Below are 16,419 nucleotides of genomic sequence, written 5' to 3'. Positions count from 1 at the left end.
TTTCATACTAATGAGGTCAAATGAAATAGTTTGTCATTTCCCAACTGCCGCCTTGCCTTATTTTTCTCATGAGTTCTTCTATAATGTAGAGACATTTTATTTCCATTTTTTTTAGCTTCAATCCCAACTTGATGGTGCAATTAAAAACACTTGCCAGTGGATCAGTACTACGTGTCAGAATTTTTTAGAACCTGCAGACAGCAATTAGCCAGACTTCAAACTTGGTGTGTTTTAGTTTTTGAGTTAAGTTTTCATGTTATCTGTGGTAGTTTCTATTTGCACACCCACATACTCCTTGTTCACCCTATTTTTGTCTTTAAACACAACTTGATCCTTCCTATTGAAAACTATGGCAAAATGCTTATTCAATGCCTTTCCTTACCTTGTCTTTAGTTTCTGCTCCACAGTGGCACAGCATATTCCTTGTCTTTTCAGTCTGTGTTGCTGAGGAGCAATTCTCAGCATTTGTTTCATATCCTTTGCCAAACCTAACTCAGTTGGGTTCTTGACAGTTCAAACTTTATCTTTGTACTTCCTGACCTCTCAGGTGCTTTTAGTTTGTGGCCGGTACTTTTGGTGTTCTTCGTGGACTCTGCTTATTTCCAGTACCTTCTTTTCAACATGGTTATTCGTTCAAGTTAGGCCTGGAATCTCTAAAAGGTCCTGCTGGTTGCACCTTCGTAAAAGCTGCTTGTTCAATTTACTGACCCTTTTCTGTACTACAGAATAGACATAATGAGAGAACTTAAATGGCCTTTTTATTGCCATCTTACAATGTTTTGCTATGTCAGTGTGATTCCTAAGTTCCTATGCCAATCTTGCTTCTCTCTGACATAAATAATCCTACTAATGTCATAATCAAAACTATGAAGGTTATTTGTGTGAGAAAAGTGTTACAGATCAGGTTGTACGTTCCTTGAAGTACTTTCACCAGGTGCAGTATTTTCTCACAGTGATGACTTTTTTAGCTGAACTGTAAAAGCTGTTTAAGAGATCCACATGCAGTATTAATAGAAGAGCAGAATATTTTGAAAGGTGAGACTGCTTGGAAATGGTTCCACCGAAGGATGCAGAGACTCATTTAGGTGTCTAGTATTTCACTAATAACCTTTTTGCCACTTGACTCGGGTTTATTTCCGTCTTTTAACCATATTGTTAGATTTTCTTTTGTCACCCTGGTGATTTGCAAATGTACAAGTACTGTACTCAGTGCTCAGGAAAATGGTCTTTAACGAAAATAAACTGTTATATGGAGGAAGATCACAGACTCACAGAATGGCAGAGGTTGTCAGGGCCCTCTCAGGGCTGTCTGGTCCAACCCCCTGCTCCAGCAGGGACACGCAGAGCAGGGTGCCCAGGACCACATCCATACGGCTTTTGGAAATCCCCAAGGGGGGAGGCTCCACAACACCCCTGGGCAACCTGTGCCAGTGCTCAGTCACCCACACAGCACAGGAGTGCTGCCTGGTGTTCGTACAGAGCCTCCTGTGCTCCAGCTGTGCCTATCGCCTCTTGTTCTGGCACTGGGCACCACAGAAAAGAGACTGGCTCCATCCTTTTTTTGCACCTTCCCTTCAGATATTTAGATATGTTGATAACTATTAATTACTTGGAGTTTTTTCAGGTCTCAAGATATGTCATAGCAGTGTTGCATGAACACTGGAAAAGCATGTTCAATCTCTGCCCCAGAGACCTTGCAGTTAAAATACATAAAATGCATTCAGAGCCAAAGGAAGCAAAATTTTTACAGTCACTGTGAAATGTGAGAAATAAGCTGGAGTCTAGCTAGGGTACGACCAGTAGCTCACCCAGTCTCCTTGACTTCTCCGTCTCTCTCTTAATTGCAGAAAGTTTTTTCTAAGTTTCATCTACTACAGTCATTAGTAGGAGTAGGAAATTTCAGCATAATTCCAGGAATGAAAAGAGACAAATATTCATTTTTTCCCCTGCTGTTTCACTTACTTTAATAATCTGTCACCGCATGACAAAGTAGTTGGTAGAAGGAGAAAGCATGGTATGTTCTTTACCGATGATACATTGCACTTTTTAGCCAATCCAGTCGAGGAGTATATATTATCTACTAATCAGTTACCGAGAGAAGGCAGCAGATGGGTAAAAACCTGATTTGGCTGTTAATTTACAAATTTTGAACAATAGGTATAAAGTGAACAAAGAAGTAGATGACGATGCAGAAAATATTTTTTGCTGTATAAAAAGCTTCCCTTTATTAGATTGAGTCTATTCATAAGTAATGTTGCACACCATTTTGAGTAGATATTAAGAAGTCTCAGTGCATTTAGATTTTCAGATTAGCTGGTGAGCTCCAGAAATGTGACCTGAATTATGACTCTCCTGTGGTTTCTATTTATAAATCCTTCTTTCCACTACAAATAAATTATGAAATACATTTAAAAGTCATGAGTTAATGAAAAAAGAATACAAAAAATCTAATGGGCACAGCTGCTTGGAACAGTGTCATTTTTTGCTGTCAGGATAATAATAATAATAAAAGAGCAAACCTCTAAATCTCTGCCTTATATAAATATACCCATTTGCTTCATCAATCAGCATCTCAGTGAATGTAAGTTTGACCAATAAAATTTATCTGCAATGCCACTTCTGTGTGTATCAGTAAGATTCAGGAAAGATTAGTGAGGAATCTATATGTGATTCAATACATAACAGTGTGTCAGCTTCACAGGAAAACAGCATCCTGGGTCATAGGAAAGAAATGGAAACAGAGTTTTGAAGAGTGTCATCTCCTGTACAAACAATGCTGTTACTTCTCTCTCTGGCAGCAAAACTACCAGTCGCACTGTAAAAAGATTTACATATTGCATTTACCAGAAGAACAGTAACAAATCTGATAGAAGTAACTCACATAAATGTTGTATTTAAGGAATTTAAAAGAAATTTTGGTCAAGATGGTATTTAGGCTACAAGTACCTACATAACTGTCAGGTACCAGCTCTGTGTTGTAGAAAGTGTTACAATGGGGCTCCCACTGGCACTGGTGTTGTGGCTACTCACAACAAATCTTGTCCTCAGTAATTCCTCTCAACAGGAAAAAAAATCCAAATAATTTTACCACTGGAAATCATAGAATCAAAGAATCATCTATGATGGAAAACACATTCAAGATCACCAAGTCCAACCACCAACACGACCTACTGACTGTCACTAAGCCACATCCCTTTGTGCCACATCCACACGCCTATTAAATACCTCCAGGCATGGGTACTCCACCGCTTCCCTGGGCAGACCATTCCAATGCTTGACCACCCTCTGTGTAAAGAAATTCTTCCTAAATTCCAGTCTAAACCTCCCCTAGCACAACCTGAGTCCTATCACTTGTTACCTTAGAAGAGAGACTGACACCCTCCTTGCCGCAAGCTCCTTTCAGATAGTTGTAGAGAGCGATGGAGTCTCCCTTCAGCCTCCTTTTCTCCAGACTAATCAATCCCAGTTCCCTTGGTAGCTCCTCATAATTCTTGTTTTCTAGTCCTGTGGCCAGCTTCATTGCTCATTTCTGCACACACTCGAGCAACTCAATATCCTTCTTGTCGTGAGAGGCCCAAAACTGAACACAATACTTGAGGTGAGGTTTCAGCAGGGCCACCTACAAGGGTACAATCACTTCCCGTCTCCTTCCTTGTACTCCTGTGTTGAGCTTTTCAGCAAAACAATTCTACCACATCAAGTACACACCCTCTGTTAGCAGTCTGTTAGAGATGTGTATTGATTAAAAATCCAGAGAACGAAAAATAACTGGTTTAATTTTCAGAAATGTAAAATGTACAGATCACTAGTCGAAAAAACATATAATTTATTTCAATGCTTATTTGTTCCAAATAATGAATATTTTTGACTTGGCTTATATGCCTGTGTTGATTTTTCTTCACTGTGGAGAAAAAACTACAGTACAAATAATGTGGCACGGATATTTACTCAGCAGTCTATCCAAACAAAGTGACCTGATTAAGGTGAAAATTTTTCATTGCAGCAGTTTTCTATTGGTGCATTAGGGGATTTATAGTGAAAAACATGTTCTTTTGGCAGGTTTCTTTTAATAAGAAACAAAAATACCTTCCAAAACCAAATATTCAACCATGAAATCATACTATTTTTAATTTCAAAAGGGCTCCATAATACCTTCTGAATAGTACGATTTAGATGCTTCTTGCTCCTGTCCTATTCAGGAGCCTGCTTTCCTGCCTGGACCTAATCTCCCATGACGTGCCACTATCTCAGCTTTATGCCTATGGACATAGCCTCTTCTCTGATGAATTGAGGAAAATACAGTCTAATAATGTAGCTACACAAGGGAATGAGAATATGAGTCACTCAAACTTTAATATCGGTGAGGGCCAAATGCTTGTATTTAAAGCTCCCCTGGAAAGTTGAATTCTTCTCTGCAAAGAAAAAGAAAATCACAAATATTTTTAATTAGCTCTAGACACCTAGATCTCATTTACTTTTGAATAAATATGGTGACTTCAGTAAAATTAGCATGTAATTTCAGCTGTGTAAAACCTAGTGATGCATGTGAATGGCTTGATCCAAAGGTTGTATACAATTGGCTTCATCTGATTAGAGAAAGAGAGGGGCAGTGGTGTGATGAGACTGAACAGGGGCTATTGGTATGCTTAACCCATACCGTATTCGTATGGAGAATGGATATGTTGATGGATCTATTAATCCTTTCAGTTGGTAGCATTTGAGACGAAGAGCATTTTTTACACCAGAGTTGTGCGTGTGGCATGGCCCGTACAACTGAAATCCATCTGTGAACTACAGTGTCAGCCTGACATCAATTACTGCCTGTGCTTCCAGGATAGGTATCTTTAAGCATCAAACAACAAGCAGAAGTTGTATTTCAAAGCCTTGAAACCAGCTGCCTGTCTGAAAGCTCTCCAATTTGGATAGAATATTCTCAACTTGGATCGCTTAATCAATGCTCTGTCTTCACTTCATTGGCGTAAAATAATATAAAAATAAAGCTTCTCCATTAAAAATTTTCTTGTCATTTCCTAACTGGCTGCAGAGGTCTGTGCACACGTCTGCTGAACTGCAAAATCTTTATGCCTCCTCCTCTTTGGAGAGTCATTAAGCTTAGAAGCCTAAGCCTCTACAGGGCTGATAGGATGGCTTGTTTTAAAACATGTCAAAACTGTTGGACGGCAGCTTGTTAAAAATTTCCACATTATTCCAATCATTCTGACTGACTGGCCATAAATTAATGCCAGTTCTCTTGTTATTATTTTTAACACACATGACAAAGATACTTATACATCATAACCGAGCCTTTAGTGTGGGCTGGCACAGGTATTTAATGCATCTCAGCTTCTATATGATCTGTGTATTAATTAGAAATCTGAGCAACTCTTCTTTCATGTAACTGCAAGACATCGAGAGCCTGATTTTTGGAAAGGCTGTTCACCTGCATCTTCATTGGCTTTAGCTCAACTCAGCAGTGTCACTGCTCTTTGCATTTAGATTTGTACAGGGGAAACCACAGCTCTGCAGTTAACTTATAGCCCTGCGAGGGACTGTTAACTACAAGCCAGCTGTGGTGGTTTTGCCTTGCTGGGCAGCTGAGCTCCACCACAGCCACTCTCTCAGTCCCCCTCCTCAGAAGAAGAGGGGAAGAAGAAAAGGAAAAAAAAACAACTCATGGGTTGAGATAAGGATAATTTAATTAAAGGAAAAATAATTACTAAGGGAAAATTATTATTAATTAAATAATTTAACTAAAGGGAAAAGAGAAAGGAAAAAAAAGCAAGCAAACAAACAAACAAACAAAAAAAAAACAAGTTGAGGCTGTGCAGAGGAAAGAAATTACTCTCTACTTGCCACCAATGAGTGATGCTTACCACGTCCTTGAAGCAGGGCCTCGATATGCGTAGCCGTTGTTTGGGAGGACAGATGTTTTCACAATAAGAGCCCATCCTTCCTCTCTCCTTCCTTTTCCCACCTCGTATTGCTGCGTGTGACAGCACGTGGCATGGGCCCATTGAAAACCACAGTGCCAGGAGTCATCTGAGTTCATTCATGTGAACCCCTCAGGCTTTTGGTGAGGATGGGGAGAGCAGGGGTGAAAGAGAGAGGAGTTACCATCCTCCCTTCTGCCCCTGTATTTCAGGAGCAGTAGTCTTTGTCATGGAGAAAAGAGGGAATAGTCCTTGTCCACAGCAAGAACTTTTTTCTCTCTGCCTTTGTATGCACTGTGAGCATACAAAGTGTATGGTGTGAGCCATGTCTTTCCTCTCATCCCCTTTCTGTTATAGCTCCAAGACAGACTGTCCACATATAAGTAGCTTGTCAGAGCTCAGGAGCAAAGGTGCAGAGCCAAGTTCTGCCAGAATACGACTTAGTATTTTATTGGTGTCAGAGAGAATTGGACCCTAGTGCCCAAGGGTAGATTTTAGGTCTTTTGGTCTTTTTTTTTTTTTTTTTTTTTTTTTGAAGGCTGTGGTCCAAGTTAAACTGTTTTATGTTCTGACCAATTCATAGAGAAGAATGACATATCTATTTCCTGTCTTGTATGTTGGAAATATATGGTTCCAGTGTATTATATGATTTGAGTGCATTATATTTATTATACTTTGAACTTTAAGAATTTCCTGCAATTTTCAGGAAGCCATCATTTAAAAAAGAAATACTCTACTGACCAAGAATTATATGTAGAAATGATTTGGCAATTTGTTTTGAGTAATGGAGAAAGTCCAAGGAAAAAAAATCGTGGTCTACTTGGGACGATTTATAAGGAAGAAAAAATAGGAGGAAAATCATCAGATAAATGACATCATATAATTCACCCTGATATAATTTGGGACTTAAAGATTTTGAGCATTTCTTAATCTGATTTTCAGGTGATGATCTGCTGCCAGAATAAATAAATCTTAGGAAGTGCCAAGACTCAGCCATTTGCTGTGATACCACTCCCACATAAGGAGCCTGTATCATCACCTTTTTTCAAGCAGCTTCTCCACTGTGGTAAGTTTTTCTTAGATGTATGACCTTCTGTGTCAGGTGTTTTACAAAGAGTGAGGTGAATTCTGGAAGGTCCATCTCCAGTCCTAGATTTTGCTGACAGACCTGGAAGCTCGAGTCAGTAAACCCAGTCATCAGCATGTTAAACATATGAAAGATTTGGTAAGGCTGTGGAGTACAGTAAATAGCACAAAACTAAATTACGATTGTCACTAACTGTAGTTTGTATTTTCTTCATTCCTCTGAAGTGGGGATCCCCATTTGCGGTGTGTAAAATTTTATCTTATGATCTAAAAATATATTTTTTTAATATTCGCATCTGTATTTGCACCTTTGGTCTTTCAAATTCAAGTCAGTCTCTTTTAATCACTCAAAAAAGAACCCCTCATCCAATATCAAAAGCAAACAAAAATCCATAGATAATTCCAACCACTAGGTTTTGGAATAGAGACCTAATTAGCTCTTATTGAGCTTGATCCAAAGTTCACTGAAGTAATTTGGAGACTTTCCATTAAAGTTAATTAACTTTAGAACAAAGTTCTTTCTCAGACACACCAGTTTAGCAGTAGCAATTAGTCACCCCATCAGCAACAACACCCACTGTGTGTCAGGTGTTCTGTTTGACACTGTTTCTAGGAAAGGTGTTGCCTACATTGATGATGGCCCCTGGGCACGTAGAGGACATGGAAAAAACTTTATGTCCTGAGGACCCATCTATTTGGCAATCACCAAAGCCTGTAGGTTTCACTCATTCTGGCTTCACTGCGGCGTTTTCATCAGAAGTGTCAACATTAACAAGATTTTAAACTGCAGGCGAATATAGAACATCATTTGATCCTGGCAAAGAACTGTTTGCCTCAGCACTTGTGCGATAATGTAGAGTAAGCAGCAAGTCATTGATGAATCTGTAAAGCAACAGCAGTCCCAGGAGTGCTCAGGCAAAATTGCTGCAAAGAAGAAGGAAAGACACCAAAAGTGATTAAATGCAGCAGGAGGTTCAGACCTTGGGAGACCTCCAGGGAGATTTGGAAAAAGAAAAAAAAAAAAAAAAGAAGAAGAAAAAGGAGAAAGATAAAGGGAAAAGAAAATGGGGTGCAGAATGATGTGCTTAACCCTTTGGTTCTGGCTTAATAAAAACCAACAAGAGCCAACAGATGTTGTATGTTTATGGAACCTTATCTGGCCTGGAATCATCCTTGCAGTTACCCTAGTTTTACATACATGGTAATGATGACTTCTGATCATTCCCTATGAGTTTCCAGTGAAATTTTCACACATTATTTCAGGCCATTAACTTTCACCAGTGTTAAATGCCTTATTTGCTTTTGCTGCCCATAGAGATAATTAACAAACATACGCTAAAATCTGTATAACATTCATAAAGTTAGGTGGTTAATCTTGCTTTAAGTATTTAAATGTGCAGCAAATTCACCAACAATATCCAGCAATACTTGAATGGGGATTAGAGATCTTCAGCGGAGTAACACATCTGTCAGCATGGACAGTTGGTCCTTAGAATAACGTTTCAGCAGATGCCTACTTGTTCCTCATCTCTGTTTTGTCTCATATCTGACAGCCAAAGTTCAAAAGTGAAGCCAGTAGAGTCAGTGCAGATCCTTCCACAGCGATGTTTGGAGACTGGTCCCATCAATACTCAGAGATACATGCTCATTTTACATTTTTGTTATATATTTGTGCCGTGAACATGAGCGAGTCACTCTTGGGCCAGACATAACAGGGTTGACAGAGCTTCTCTCACATGCCCTGTCTGTTTCAATAACCTGCTTTGTGACAAGGCTTTGTCTCCTACTATATTTCTGTACCCAGAAAGTAATGCTCGAATTCCACTTGGTACCCCAGGTTACTTAAAATAACAAATTCAAGTTATTTTCAAGTAATGACATCAAGATAAAAACAAACCAACAAACAAACAAAAAACTCCCTGTTGCATTAGTAATCCCCAGAGTATTCCACACACTTTATAAATTTATTTCAGAGACTAAGCAAGGTTATACTACAGCATGAAATACAGTGATCTGTTTGGATAAAAGCAGTTGCAAAGATCTGGCTAATACACACATAAAGTTGAGATTAGAGAGTACATTCCACCTGCTGATAACAAAATTGCCAAGTCTGTGTACCAAAAATAAACATTCATTTAAAGAAAACAAAGCAGCTTCTAAGTGATCATTGTGAAAATTTCAATGCCATTTTGCAGTCATTTCTGTTGCATGATTTGTGCTTGAAAAGTTATTTCCTACTTGTTCTTAAACACACTTCTCTACTGTTTAAAAGTAAGATGCCTTTTGCTTTGTGTGGTTGTTGATTTTGGAGATAGATGGTGATGGTTGTTAGTCTTTTATCATTTACAGCAGTGTGGATGGCATTTCAGACTGTATTAGCCCTAGATGATATAAAGATCTTTAGCTACATGCTCATACCCAAGCTAGTGGACATCCAAGAGAATTTTAGCCTCCAAGGCACCATCACACAAATGGGGAGCAGTGTAGATGGGCAAAGAAGCCCATATGTGGCCAATGAAGCCCTTCCTGTTCCATGACAAAAAGGCACCGTAGGACTTTTCCAATCTGCAATAAATCACATGCTGAAGGGATTGGACAGAAGGGGAGAAGGAAATATACTTTTTCTTTTTTTTTTTTTTTTTTCCAACTCACAGAATAAAAAATGTTCTCTCCTGGGCATAACCAAGGTAGCAGGCAATGCCTTGCTGACAGAGAAACATATTTAGCACCACGATTTGTTGGCAGTGTTTGTACTTGTTTCCTGAGAAATACATGGAGTGTCTTGATAATGCTAGACGATAGCATTCTGCCCTGTGGGCAGATGTGTGCATAATAGATGGTGCCTAAGGCACATCTGCCCACATTTGGTGGACTCTCCTTTGTTTACGTGACCAGGTGGCTTAGTTTTATTATATTAACTGTTGAGAACAATCTCTTCTTAGTGTCAGAAATCAATACTTTATTTATAAGTATGCAGATAACAGTAATGATTTTTTTTTAAGTGTATGGAAAAATAGTGTGTCACTTTTTATTTTTTTCCTGTGATTGAAGATACTTTAAAATGGGTGGACTGGTCACACTTATTTTGAAATAATCTATTTTTGCTCTTCTTCCAAATGATGTAAATTCATGGAAAATTGTGTCAGAATCTGGCTAGAAATTGCTTTTACTTGTTTGAGAGTCTGTGTAGTCTGTTTGAGAGTTTTGCTCTATACTTTCACCTGAGACTGAGATGAGGTTATTTTCCTTGAAGTTTTTGTTGTTAAGGTTCTGGATGAGTCCAGGTCTTATGTTTGCATGTGTTCAAGCACACGAGCTGTTCTGAAATCAGTGGATATAATCCTGACTCCACTGATGTCAAAGCAAAAACTCCTACTCACTTCAGTTTTCACTCACTTTTCAGTGGAACAGTTTGTGGAAGGGGAAAGAGGTTGTTGTGTTTTGTTTGTTTGTTTTGTTTTGTTTTTACCAATGAATGAAGGGTAGTTAATATTTCAAGCTTTCATAACAGATGTGATACAGATATCCATGGAGAACTGTCAGAAATAATTATTTCAGTTTTGTAAAGATCTTCTGTTTTAGTAATGCCAGTTCTTTATTTCGTCCTGACTTTTACATTATATATTAATGGTAACTATATTATTATGCTGACATGAAATGTAATCTGAAGTGGTTTCAATAACATCGAGATACAATTGATGTAAAGCTTCTTACTACATCAAACTAAAACCATTCAATCATATAAAAATAAATTGACTTGTCATTATCAAAATGCTTTTGTTTTAGATTCCTGAATCTATTTTCTTCAAGACATTTGTTTAATGGGAAATTCTGAAGTAATAGCATTCTTTCTGATTTAGAGCATAATCAAACTCTGAAGGGTCAAGATTTTCTGCAGAACAGAAATGTCAGTTTTGACTATCTTTAAATGAAGCTGTTTCTTAGCTCACTGTGGCTTTTTACCAACTCAAGGAAAATCTATGTCCTAAAAGGCTATGAAAATTTGGAGCTTATTAGTCAGATGCTATTCTTGATCAAAATGACCTGAACATGTTTGATGGGAACCTTTCACGTACAGGCTAAATGGCAAGTAGCACCATAAAACTTCCTTTACTTTTGTAAGGGACCTTGAAAATCTGGTAAGTCCAGGAGGACAAGGGCGGTCAAGGGCGGTCAAGGACAGGCAGGATGCAAAAAATAATATTTAAACACATCATAAGCAGAAGCAAGCATAGTGAGTTTTGCATTTAAATGAAATTTTATATGCTCACAGGAAGCATCGTCTAGTGGTTAAAGTATAGAATTGGGAGCTGAGCAATGCCACTTCTATTCTTGGCCATGCTGCTGCAGATTTTCTTCCAAACAGAGAAGAGCAGAGGTCAAAAATATACCTGTATAAAAGAGCTTTCCATTTTTAATAATAGCATGAGATAAGGCCATATCCCAGAGCATTAAAGAGAATCAGAACTTTGATTGTAGATAAGATTTTTATGAAAACCAGCTCAGAATTTCAAAACAGGGACCGATCAGAGTTAGATGAAAATGGGTATGAGAGGAAAGTCATATTTGGTCTGAAAATCATGTGAAGAGATGTATGTAAGCATAGTCTGGGGTCAGCAAATGTAGAAAGCACAAAGGATAGCAATGACACAATAATTAGCCAAGGGGTCATAAAATGTGTCCATCTCATACACCCACGAGATTTCAGTAGCAGGCTAGCATAGGATGTTAAAAGACTCCTTTTGTATGAGTGTAAAAATTACCTATAGAGACGGATTTGTGCAAAATTCATGGAAAAAATTATGGTGTCCACAGGGTTCGTGCCTGCCTCTGAATGGGAATGAATTCAGACAAATTCAGCTGCTGAGCTGCACAGGTAACATATACATGTGAAGTTGCCATGTGAAAAAATAAAATTTCAGGTGAGACAGCTTGGAAAGTATGACTGTAATTATGCAGAGCTTTATCCTCATTTACTATCTCCTAGCACATGTTCATGCCATCACCAGGTTCTTCATGTATCTGTAGAATCCAGGATCTTATTGAGCAGCTTACTTGTTAATTTACAAAGCCCAAATTAATGTTGCTTAGATTTCTCTTCTGTCACAGCCTGCTGCTCTGTGTTCTAGATTCTGAAGCTGATGGTGCTTGGACATGCTGTAGGCACAAAGGTATATATTTCCAGGATAAGAAAATATACATCTTTGCAATCACTATTGTACAGAACAACTTGTCTCTAAATGAACACCAGGTGTAGTCTAAGTTTCTAATGTTAAGGAGTTCCATGTATACTTTAAGTCTTGGTCCTCTACAAGCCCAGAATGTTTCCAGCCTTGACATCACTGAAGAGTTCATCAGGTTCTGCACTTCAGGTGTGTCATGATTTCATGCTTAGAAATGCATGTGTTACCTGCAGGACACAATGTCATAGACATTCTTTGAGCGTGGTGTTGACACCCTCTGTTTGGCCTAATGGCATTCATGCAGCAGGGAGATCCCATTTCAAATCCCACTTCTGCCTGAGTAGGTATGAACTTGCATTTTCTGTCTCTCTTGGGAGCAACTTAAACACCAGGCTATGGAGTAAGCTTTGAGAAGGGGTAATGGGACATAAAGCTTGGGATTTCCATCCTTCAGTTGAAGCTCTTCCAATTTCCATGAAGTGATTAAACTTCCATTGGATTGAAGAGAGAGAGAGAAAGAAAGGTGAATGAATGAACTGTACCTAAGAGTAGAGGACAAGGTGCCAAATACCTTCAGATATTTGAAGAATTTGAACCTGGAAATCCAGATCCCAAGCGAGAGCTCCAAGTATATTGGAGATGATCTTAAATCTATTTTGTTAGCAAAGAATGGCTAAAGTGTCCAACTTCAGGAAAGCATTAATAACTATGAATTGCAAGAGAAGAGAAATGTCAGCTGCAGCTCAGTCTAATAGCTATCCTGGGGAATAGGGGGAGAAAAGGTGCACCTCCATCTCCAGCACTGCCACGTGGCCAGCCTCAGGAGGCTGGTTTTCCACATCACACTCTGAGGCACATAACTGTCCCCATGTGCTATCTAATAACACATCATTATTCAAGTCAGGATTTTTGCTGAAGCATCGAAGCATCAAGAAATACGTGTCTTTCTGACAATACAGGCCATCACACTTTTTCCATCAAGAATCCCAGTGACATCTGTAAACTTCTCTGTAAAGCTATTTAAAACCTCTGAATGAAAAATGAAGTGGCAGTAGTTTTTCTCTCGAGAATGGATTAAAAATCTAAGAGAGGCAAGGTTTTAGGAGAGAGATTATCTTTTATTAGATCATCTGCTATATTTGAAGAAGCAGGCCAGCTTTCAGAGTTAGTCCCTCTCCACTGTAATCTTGATCACCGCTCATTACCACAAGGTGTTACAGAAATCAAACCCCTAGTTGGTCTCTACCTTTGTATCTCTTTCTCAATTTATTGCAGGAAGTTATTTTTTTTCCCTTTCTGTTGCTGATTTTGTGATTACTCTAGTTAGTCATCTTGCCTGAGGTACAGTTTTCAGAAGTTGGACTGCACTACCTTTACAGCTCCAGGGACATCATTTCAGCAGCAGAATACCCATCTGCTTTGTACCATCTGGTTTCCACTTCTGCCTCTGCCACCTGAATGCATGGATCCAGAGAAGTAGGCCTGGCATTTTGCAGTTTAGCATGCATACATATAGGAAGTATATTAAATGATTAAATATTTAATAGTTAATTATTACATTTTAAAAGACGGATCTCTAAGAACAGCTGATGCTTATTTTATTGAAATTTAGGTACCCCAAGGCACTTGGGTTCATGGCTAAAAAGGTGTTAGCTCCTTGAAGGTTAAAAAGAGGAGAGAATTTAGGGACAGGGAGGGAAAATAATGAAAGTATTTTCTTCTTCATTTCTATAGTGTCAGTCAGCTTTCTCTGGAAAGTCAGTTTGCAGTGTCAGTCCCTGTGTCCATTCCCTTGTCATTCTTTGACTTCAAAGATTCTAGTTAGGCACCCACTAATTTCTGCAAGTGATCTGCAGAGGGGACTGAACCTCTTCATTTTCTGTTTTCTCTTTAAAATCTTCACTAGCTTTCAGAATTCAAGCATGGAAATGCATTAATGAGAAAGCAAAGCTGGTGAAAAATGACATGGGTTTTCAGTGAAGTTTGGCTGTAGCAGTTATACCCAGCAAACTGGAAACTGTTATGCTCTACTGAAAGATGTCCCCAGGATCCAGTCCAGTTTTGCATCTGCCCAAATTCAAGGGGTTCTGAGAGAAGCTTTTTTCTCAAGCCGAGTCCTCAGGCTGGGATTTAGCTACTGAAGCAATAACATACCTGTGCTTTTTTTTTCTTTGTAAACAGTTCTCTTAAAATTTTGGTTCATTTTGTTGTTTTCAGCAAGTCTCCTCACAATCTCCAAGGGTTCATAATTATACTGGTTACATTCATAGGAATCTAAATTGTGGCAAGCTAACACCTGTATCTTACACTGTGATTTCAACAAGTTAGTTACAGAGTAGAGTCATTCACAGATGTGAATAAGGGTAATGATACTCTTGACTTTTGTTTTCCCATTTTCTTCCTGATCCTTCTAATAAATACAGAAAACATAAGGGAAGCTTAGATACTCAAACTTTAAAGGTTTGAGTACAAAAATCGGAATTGTGAAGAGGCAACCTGAAAATGGCCAGTGAGAATAATAGGGCATAAAAAGTCAATTACTTGCAAGGCATTGGGATCTTGGGGAGAAAGTGTCATAACAGTACCACATAATGGCTCCATTATAAGACTATAGATCCTTTACAGAGCAAGGTTAATAAGCTCCTCTAAAACTTTGAGGAAGGTTACAACAGTCTAAACTCACTTGCTGCCTTGGTCTAATTTAAGCATACATGAATGTTTCTACAGTCACTTGATGCTGAGTAGTGGAAGGAAACATTGTAATCCACTAAATGTGCTGTTGTAATAACAAAATTTATCAGATTTAATACTAATTAGTAAAACACTTTAAAATGAACTAAAACTACAAAATGAAGTATAATTCAGTAAAACGAGATAATGTAAAATGCAAATCAGTAAAAATAAAATGAATTATTACATTTAAGGGTAGAAGATACTGAACATTAACATTTTAAATTTTATTTATTTTTTAGATATTAAAAATGAGGATTTAGGTCTTGATGCAAAATGTATCTGCCTGCAGTTCTTTCAGGAGCAATGCACCACTGTTTGTTCTAACATCAGTAAATTCATTACAAAGAAGCATGAGTGTACAAAATTTCTTGGTATTATTGAGTGCTCTGTGCTGAGATGGTGGCATCAGTGGAGCCCTCTCCACCCGTTCTCCCACCTCCACTCTGTTCAGTATTGTGGATATACTTCTGCATGTCACCAGGAGATATTAAAATGTAGCACATTTCTTAAAAGCTATTCAATTCCTTCTCTTTTCTGCAGGTGCATGAAAAATGCTTTTGTTGGCTCAGGCATTGATGTAGCAGCAATTTCTGCAAGCTTAACCATTCAACTTCATTATTTATTTGGAGAAATTTTATGGAATGGTGTAGGGAAAGTGAAACTGAGGGAAATTTATTGCATTTTAGTGTTAAAAGAATTTGTTAATTAGCATGGAATAAGAAAGAAAAAATAAACAGAACATTCCCTTATTTAGATACAGATAAGCTTTTTTGATCGTTTGTTGTTTTGTCATCATTGTTGTTGTTTGTTCACCTTAATAGGAACGTCCCTTCTTTCCCCTTAGCAGATTTTTCCAGTGTGTAGCCAATACCTCTCTGAGAGTCAGAGTGCTGCCCCTAAGGCATCTGTAGAACTTTGCTAAGAAAATCAACTCTATCGTGAGTAAATTTTAAGGAGCTACAAGCAAAAAAATACTGAAAACTAATGCTATATGGTAGAACCTCTATAAACTTAATCTTTTTTTTTTTTTTTTTTTTTTTCTAATATCATTATAAAGCTCCCAAGGTCTTATCCTAAACACCATGAAGTCAACAAGAAAACTGCTAATGACTTCCAGGGCCTTAGGATCAACACCTCCGTTTATTGGGGTTTGTTTGCCTTTAATGTATAAAATTAGAAGAAGATGCTTGAATGGCAAGGATTGGAGTTTCCTGACGTGGTCATTCAGCAGACAAGAGGCACTAGAAATTGGCACTGCTGAGTGCTGCACTCTTTTCCTTTTACTTGCTGCATGACATTTGCACACCGGCTTATCCCCTCAGCTTCCTTGTTGTTAATCTATTGTGAAGAGCCAGAAATAAGAGGAATCCATTTCTTTTCCTTCCAGAATCCAGCAGCTGTTAAATTTAAAGTTAAGTATCTTCAGGGGTTCTGAGACAATGCTTGAAGGCAGCAAAGCAGGCATTTCTATGTCTGCAGACAGATCC

General features: G+C 38.3%; 1 long non-coding RNA gene across 2 annotated transcripts in view; it reads left to right on the top strand.

The window, feature by feature from the left end:
* The window catches only part of LOC106018988 (uncharacterized), a 50,324-nt gene that overhangs the window by 11,748 nt on the left and 22,157 nt on the right, over nucleotides 1-16,419 (top strand). For both annotated transcript variants that reach the window (XR_005263628.2, XR_002404878.4), the window contains exon 2: nucleotides 6,873-6,996. This is a non-coding gene — a long non-coding RNA (uncharacterized lncRNA). The remainder of the gene's footprint in view (nucleotides 1-6,872; nucleotides 6,997-16,419) is intronic.

Source organism: Anas platyrhynchos, chromosome 2 (assembly GCF_047663525.1).
Source record: "Anas platyrhynchos isolate ZD024472 breed Pekin duck chromosome 2, IASCAAS_PekinDuck_T2T, whole genome shotgun sequence".
Lineage (NCBI taxonomy): Eukaryota > Metazoa > Chordata > Aves > Anseriformes > Anatidae > Anas > Anas platyrhynchos.
This window is presented reverse-complemented; position numbering and strand designations above follow the sequence as displayed.